The sequence below is a fragment of the Schistocerca serialis genome, chromosome 4 (genome assembly GCF_023864345.2).
Source record: "Schistocerca serialis cubense isolate TAMUIC-IGC-003099 chromosome 4, iqSchSeri2.2, whole genome shotgun sequence".
Classification (NCBI taxonomy): domain Eukaryota; kingdom Metazoa; phylum Arthropoda; class Insecta; order Orthoptera; family Acrididae; genus Schistocerca; species Schistocerca serialis.
This window is the reverse complement of record NC_064641.1, coordinates 589,822,447-589,830,973: the sequence shown is the minus strand read 5'-3', so window position 1 is coordinate 589,830,973 and position 8,527 is coordinate 589,822,447. Positions and strand designations below refer to the sequence as shown.

General features: G+C 51.8%; 1 non-coding gene across 1 annotated transcript; it reads left to right on the top strand.

Annotated features, from left to right (window-relative positions):
- The first annotated feature begins 8,445 nt into the window (after positions 1–8,445).
- On the top strand, positions 8,446–8,520 carry Trnai-uau (transfer RNA isoleucine (anticodon UAU)). The gene has a single exon. It is a non-coding gene; the product is annotated as a tRNA-Ile (tRNA).
- Positions 8,521–8,527: the final 7 nt, after the last annotated feature.

Here is an 8,527-nt window from a genome sequence, read left to right as displayed (position 1 = left end):
TCTACCTCACAAGGGTAGAGTGCACCCCGCTGGCCAACAGTGCTCGGCAGAGTAGATGGTCACCCATCCAAGTGCTAGTCCAGCCTGACAGCGCTTACCTTCGTTTGATCTGACGGGAATCGGTGATACCACTGCGGCAAGGTCGTTGGCTCCTATGGGATAGAGATAGGCTGATACAACGGGCCATTCGAGGAGTGATAGCGTGCCTGGGTGTTCGCCAAACCAGGGTAGTATGCTTGCAGCTCTGTGGACATGGCTGTTATCGTCTTGGAAAAAAGAAGGAAGGAAGATTGGGTTTAACGTTCCGTTGACATTGAGATCATAGACCAAGCATCAAATCTGATTGTGACACGAACTGGGAAGGGAATCGGCCGTGCCCTATCATAGGAACCACCCCAGCTCTATCGCCTTGGAAGACGCGAGTTTCAATAATATACTCACCATGAACATGTAGAACAGACGAAAAAACTTGCTCATCCAGAACGTTCAAAAAACATCTTGTCTCGTGTTCACGGCAATCTGAATGAGTGGACCCAAATCATGACCAGAAAAATAAGCCAACAACATGACATAATACTTCCAGCTTGAACTACAAAGACGGCCGATGTGACCGAGCGGTTCTAGACGCTTCAGTCCGGAACTGCGCTGCTGCTACGGTAGCAGGTTCCATTCCTGCCTCGGGCATGGCTGTGTGTGTAGGGTTAGTTAGGTTTAAGCAGTTCTAAGTCTAGGGGACTGATGACCTCAGATGTTAAGTCCCATAGTCCTTAGAGCTATTTTTTTTTAACTGCACTCTCCACACACTGTGGGTTAAACGGCTCATTTTGCTCTCGAGATCTTGTGCAATCTGTAAAGAGGAAAATCGCAACGCACCGCACCACATAAGAGGTGTACAGTCAGCTACTGCCCACTGTTTTGGTTATTTCGTCGTTTTAAAACGTGTCACGTGAAGTGTCGCTGTGCGTAACGGCTTTTGCGGAGTATCCGTCTCCAAATGGCGATTGCATGCAATTACTTTCGCAAATTTCGGTCGGAAACTTACTGAGGTGGAATTGCATTCACTGACAACAACAATTCCATTCGGATTTGAAACTGACTGTCAATAACAAAATGAGGCACTAGTTCCCGGCCTGTTGATTAAAATCATTTTACGACCACCATTGTTATGCCTAATTACATGTCTGCAGGTAGTACACCATTCCTTGCAGGCAATGCACTTTCCGCGTTAATACACCAATAAAAAGAGCAACTTCATTCCCCGTTTGCACATGGGCACGCACAAACACGATAGCAGCTTTTCGTCATTATGTCAGTTCTATACTGCGCTGATTTCATAAGCGACTGGCAGTTACACACAGCTTCACTACCATGACCCCCGTCAACGGTGGCAATTCCTTTGAGCGCCCAATACCAACTCCACGCAGTCGACAGTGCTACAAAGTGATCAGTAAGCTATCTTCAGGAGTGGCACATATTTTGTCGAGAAGGTGGAGAAGGGTGGAGAGAGGAGGAGGGACTCGTATTGGCAACTACGTAATCCTTCGCGGTGGCGCAATTTTTGACAAACGTTAAGAGCATCTGCGCTGTTTTTCCTACGTTTAGGGAAACCTCTGTAATGCGAAGGGGTCATATCAGTGACGTTCGGGTAGACAGAGGTTACTGCAGCTGCCAGTGTAGAGGAATTCTAGGGACAGTGTACGTTTAGCTGGCGACTGCAGAGCCAGCCTGTACCGTTATCTGTCGAGGTGGGGGAGGGGGGGAGGGGCAGGGAGGTTCCCGAGAGATAGCCGGAGACGGCACCAGCACACGCCAGCAGCCAGCAGCCAGCAGCCAGCAGCCAGCAGCCAGAGCCTCGGCCCTCCGCAGGATCAACGTCCGCGCTGGCCGCTGGCCGCTGCCGCCGGCCGCGAGGTCACGCCACTCACCACATGGCCTACGGAGGAAGGCACACGCACCGTTCTCTCCTGGCCCGCAGGAACTTTGCGGAGCCTCGTAACCGCATGGAAACGCTAACTAAAATACACTAAACAGTGGTCGATAGACGTGGAATCACCTTCACAAAACGAGAAGCGCGTGGATAAACAGATATCAATTTAATAGTATGAGAACGGAGAGGGGGTGGGTGGGAAGGGGGCAACGTGTGAGGTTATGTTACCGACATGGTTGCCATTTTGGAAGCCGGGCTCTTACGCTGGTAACCTAGCCTAGTGAGTTTTACTCCTCTCGTATCTCTTACTATTTAACTTTAAAGCCGGCCGGAGTGGCCGTGCGGTTCTAGGCGCTACAGTCTGCAGCCTAGCGACCAATACGGTCGCAAGTTCGAATCCTCCCTCGGGCGTGGATGTGTGTGGTGTCCTTAGGTTAGTTAGGTTTAATTAGTTCTAAGTTCTAGGGGACTGGAGACCTCAGAAGTTAAGTCGCATAGTGTTCAGAGCCATTTAACTTTAAAATTCTGTTTATCCATCCGTTTTTGTGTCAGAAGAATGATTTCACATCTATTGATCAGCCTGTACATCACATACCTCTCACGTGGGTCACTGCTGAGTCTGACGTATGGAAGTCCAGCTATGTTTAGTTTTTGGCTGAAGCTCGAGTCTCCATTCAGTAGTCCCTCAAATATATATCCAGTGAAGGCACCGGCCTGTGTAGCCGAGTGGTTCAGTCGGCTCGCAGCCGTGCTAGCGTGCGGAGCTGCTCCGCGCGCCGTGTGACGCTCCGCTCTCGGCGGTGTTTACTTCCGCGTCGCGGTGTTTGTGTCTATCGAGTCCAGTACTAACGTACACCATGGCGCACTCGTACCGCCGTGCAACGATCAAAGTAACGTTTCAGGCCGAACATCCACGACCCAGAGCTTTCGCAGTCGAACAGTTCATGCTTGAGGATCTACGTTTGAACCCCCAGGACGTAATCGGCATACATTTTTCCATCACTGGAAGTGTTGTCTACATCAAGATGTCGACGGAGGAAATTTGCAATGACATCATTCAACGTCATGCCACCGGACTGAAATTTAAACACTCTGATGGACATATGGGTGCTGTCACAGTCGCCCATGCTGGATTCGGTCTCCGGGTGTTTGAGCTCCCGTTCGAGGTGCCTCAGGATGTGGTCATTGCCGCTTTCCAACCATATGGCACCGTCTTGGGTCACGTCGCGGAGAAGTGGCAAACATTTACGACCTACCCCGTATTAAATGGCGTCCGGCAAGTAAAAACTGAGCTGACGAAACATGTCCCATCGTACCTGCTGATTGGCGGTGTGAGGGCCATCGTCATGTACGATGGATAGCCACGAACGTGCGCAGGATGTGGCCAGGAGGGACATGTACGTTCCGAACGCTTACACCGCCGTTTAATACAGACGCCGTTACGTGAAGAGACCCAGGCTTCGACGGTCACGTCCTTACCCATCACCTACGCCAAGGTTGCACAGGACCCCGTCGTACCCATCTCGATTGCGCCAGCAGCATCGTCAACGCCACCCGCCGCAGCACAACGCGCCGAGGACACAAGCACGGCGTCGCCTCCAGTGCTCGCTTCAGGACCGTCCGGGTTGCAGACCGAAACCGATGTTCCTGTTGGAACCATGGACGTCGACCTCGGTGTCGTGCCGACGTCTGCCTTTGTCCAGACGGGTTCGGCGTCCGACGACGGGCGACCACATTCTGATTCAGAAGGCCACATCAGAAAACAACGGTCGCCTCGCAAACACAGGAAACGACGACGAACGCCTTCCGATGACGCCCTTTCTCAGACGGCCCCGCGAGATGTCGACCTGATGCCTGACGGTGATCTCCCACATTGCGTCCAGTCACGCGATGTGGCAGCAACAGGCGCCCCTCCTGTGACGCCTACTCTCCCAGCCAGGGACGTGTCCTCGCCGTTGTCAACGAACGATGACGGCGGTCCCCCTGACACTCATGTTGCGGAATCCACAACACCCGTTCCGGAAGTACGTGACCGTCACATGTCCACGTCGTCAGCTTCCTGGGCCGATGACGTTGAAGAAGAAGTGGAACAGGCTGCCAGCGTGTCTGCACAGGAGTCCACCTCGGCGACACTGGGGCTGGCGCCCCGCCAGTAATTATCACCACTGCGGGACCACCGGCGGGTCTCCACCTGCCGGCTACTTCTACCGCACGTTCTGCAAATACTGAGGGTGGCCGTACACAGCAATATCGTATCGCTACGATGAATCTTGCCACCATTCGTGCCCCCCATAAACTGCCCATGTTCAGAGACACTATTTACTCTGCGGATGTGGATATAGCACTTTTACAAGAGGTGTTTGTGGCTGACTTCCTAGTTCCCACCGGATACAACGCCCATGTTTCCCCCGCATCCGATACCGGTAGCGGCGTCGCCATCCTGCTACGCGACGGACTCCCTGCAGAGGACGTCATCTACCTCTCCACTCCGCGAGGTATGGCCCTCACACTGTTCGGTGTGCGTATTATTAATATCTACGCTCCGTCCGGCACTGGCCGCCGTCATGACCGACAAACTTTTTTTGCCGAAAGCGTCACACCCCTCTTCACCGGTCCGCAGGACGATTTGGTACTCGGTGGGGATTTTAACTCGACACAAGAACCCGCCGACCAACTCCCGCGACATTCCCCTTGTACGTCTCTCTCAGTGGTCATCGACCGTCTACGACTTGTTGACACATGGAAGAAGCTCCACGGAATTCAACCGGGCTGTACATTCTACACCTCTCACTCGACAAGCCGCATAGATCGCATCTACGTTATCCGCTCCCTTGCTGATGGCACACGTCATGCGGAAGTCTGGCCCTTGTCCTTTTCAGACCATCATGCGTACCTCTGTGACGTCACTCTCGCCCGACAGCAAGTGTGGCATAGTCGTGGTCTGTGGAAACTCAATGTCGCTCACCTGACCTCCTCAGACTGTCGCCGTATGGTCGAAGAAGCGTGGGCACGCTGCCACCATCGTCGCGAAGCCTATGACTCCACCTTATCATGGTGGCTCTCCTGTGCAAAGCCGACCCTCAGGAAGACTCTGATGAGTTATGGGAAGGAATTAAAGGCGTGGCAAACTCATACCCTGCAATTCTACTACACCATTCTACGTAACTGTACGACGATGCCTTTCTCGCCAGCCCGGCAGTCGATGGTCCATCGCACGAAGGCGCAGATCTCCTTGATCATGCGGCGTAACTTGGAAGGCACTGTAGTCCGTTCTCGAGCTTCTAATCGCATCCCTCAAGAACGTCCGTCGATGTCCCACCTCCTTCAGGAAAGACAACGACGACGACGAGCTCTGATCCAAGTCCTCACTGATGTGGAAGGGCGCCGGCACGACACCCACCAAAGCATCGGTCGTACTCTCCATGCTCATTTTGCCGGGCTATACGCAGCCGTACCGCATTCTGCAGCACTGATCACAGAAGTCGCTCAGCTTACTACGAACACTCTTCCGGAGGATGCAGTGCATGACCTCCAGGACGACGTAACCACAGATGAAGTGGTAGATGCTATCAAGGCGGGTTCCGATAACAGATCTCCTGGACCTGACGGTATACCCATCGAATTTTATAAAAGTTTTCACTATTTGTTGGCTTCCACGTGGACGGCAATCGCACAAGAGCTGATGTCACCGATGACTGTGGTCCCGAGCGCCTTTCTAGAAGGCATTATTATCCCCGTACATAAACCGCGCGGGTTATCGAGGATCCAGGACTATCGACCAATTACTTTCCTCAACAGCGACATGAAAATATTCACACGGCTACTGGCCTCGCGACTCAAGAAGGTCGCCCGCTACGTCACATCCTGCGACCGGACTTCCCTAGGAGGCGACAACAACATCCGTACGGCCCTTTGCCGTTACAGAGACATGGTAGCATTAGCGCATTATCAGCGTCTCCCTGGCGCCTTGGCTTCACTGGACTTTAGCCAGGCTTTCGACCGTGTTGACCACTTCTATTTACGGACAGTTCTTCAGCATATGGGTTTTCCTGGCGGTATTGTCACAGTGGTTATGCGCCTGTTGAGTAGTGCAACCTCTAAAATCATGTACAATGGTCGCCTTACACCGTCCCTGGTCATCGCACGATCTGTACGACAAGGCTGCCCTCTTTCCACGATTTTGTATGCTTTCGCCTTGGAACCCCTGCTCCAGGGCATGCGCCAACGTTTGGAAGGCATGGCTGTGAAAGGCCACCGTTTTTGTTGTACAGCCTACGCAGACGACATAGTACTATATCTGCACAGTGAAGATGAAGTACGAGCAGCACTGACATGGGTGGCGACTTAAGGCGAAGCTTCGGGGAGCTGCCTCAACGTATCAAAATCCAAGGTCCTGCTCATTGGTGAGGGCTTGCCGGAGGGATGCGCTGCTCCCCTTAGTGTCGCCGCCACCATACGGTGTCTTGGACTTGATTTCACAGCAGACCTGCGCCGCTCAGCGGCTATCAATGGTAGACGCTTGCTACAGACAATCAGAGCAAATCTCGCAGATCACCGGCTACGAGCTCTCGACGTTATCCAACGCCCGCAATACGTGAACATGTATCATGCTTCCCGTATACCACACGTGGCTCAAGTACTAACAGTCCCAAATCTCCTGGCGCGACGACTGTTGATGGCTTTCGGCTCCTTCGTCAGCTCAGGGATGTTATTCAAGGTGCAGTATGAATCCCTTGCACTGCCACGGGATCGTGGCAGGGTGGGACTCATCCACGTGCCGACTCGTGTCAAGGCACTATACGTCAGCTCCCAACTAAAACTTTGGCATCGTTGCCCGCAGAGCCTTACTAGCCTCCTGCTTCACAACTTTGCACCGGCCTCCTTGTCCGCCCCAGTACTGGTATCGACCATTCCAACCCCCTTTTATTACATCCAACGATTTTTCCTGGAGTTCAGTTATATCTACCGGTCCTTACCACTTACACGTTTGTACCTCACGAAAACAGTCTCCGAATTGTTACAACAGTGCCGCCCGTCCAACCCCATCGAACGTAAGTATCCACAGTACGTGTGGCGACACATATGGAAGGCGATCCATGCGCGTTTTCTCGAATCAGACGTTCAATCAGCGTGGTACATCACCGTGAATGGCAAACAAGTTAACCGAGATCGTCTGCACCGCATCCATCTCGCCGATTCATCCCTCTGCACCCACTGTGGAGTGGATGACACGGATGTCCACCGGTTCCACTGTGGCACAGCGTTCGACGACTGGACACTTGCGCGGCGAATTTTGGCGTTTCTTACTCGCCAGACACCGGCTCAGATCGACGTCCACATGCTTTTGCACCCCGATAAGACTTTCTACCCCTCCGCCAAAACTCACTCTGTGAATTGAATCTGTGGCCACACGATCCGCTATCTTTTTACTTCTGGCGACAAGTCTACGCTAGGATATTGGACTTATCTCAACGAACGACACTGCGTCCTGATACGCAACCCACGCTATAAACAATATTTTTCCAATTTCTTACGGAGCACTTTCGATGACCCACCTAGTAGCTGGAACGTCCAAGCCCTGAGAAGCTGAAAACTGTATAAACCGAACCGAACTGAATAGATCTGCTACCCAGAATCCACGCCTACGCCATGAGAAGACACGTTTGGACGAGCTGGCATGCTGTAGGCGGATACACTTCAGGAGCTCCTTTCAGAACTGCACTTTAACTACAAGTCGCACGACGACTTTAAATTTAAAAAAAAATCACTTTTCCTTATTTATTCCTCATAATTTGTTCTTAAAGGAAAAAGAAATTTGATTTTGGCTATGAGAAACTTTTTTTTTCTTTTTTTGCTCCAAAAGATTGCTTCTTCGCCAACAAGACGAAGGAGACTCATTTTTGTTTACTGGAAGGAGAAACCAGTATAATTGGAGTCTTTGTTTTCTTTTGAAAAAAAAGTGGTTCTAGGCGCTACAGTCTGGAACCGCGCGACCGCTACGGTCACAGGTTCGAATCCTGCCTCGGGCATGGATGTGTGTGATGTCCTTAGGTTAGTTAGGTTTAAGTAGTTCTACGTTCTATGGGACTGATGACCTCAGATTTTAAGTCCCATGGTGTTCAGAGCCATTTGAACCAGTGAAGGCAGTCATCCTTTTTGTACTCATTTTGTTCAGTGCTACAGGTCCATATGAGATGATTGAGACAATTTTAATTTCGAACTTGAAATGTGCATAATGTTTGTGATTCGTTAGTCAACACAGAATACATGTCCGAAAGAATAGACGCCATATCCATATAAGTATATAGTTCTGGCAACACCGGCCATGACCTCCTTCTCCTGTGCGGATGCACACATATTCCCCGAACTCTTACGGGACTTGGTAAGAATGTCTTCTACGAGTAATGAGTGTGTTGGGGTGGAACACTACGAATGTAGAGTGTGGACACACGAGGTGAGAATGTGGGTCTCGCGGGAGGCGTGCGCGAGATAGTCCCTGCAGTCGCACTATCCTCTGTGCCCTCGGTGGCTCAGATTGATAGAGCGTCTGCCATATAAGCAGGAGATCCCGGGTTCGAGTCCCGGTCGGGGCACACATTT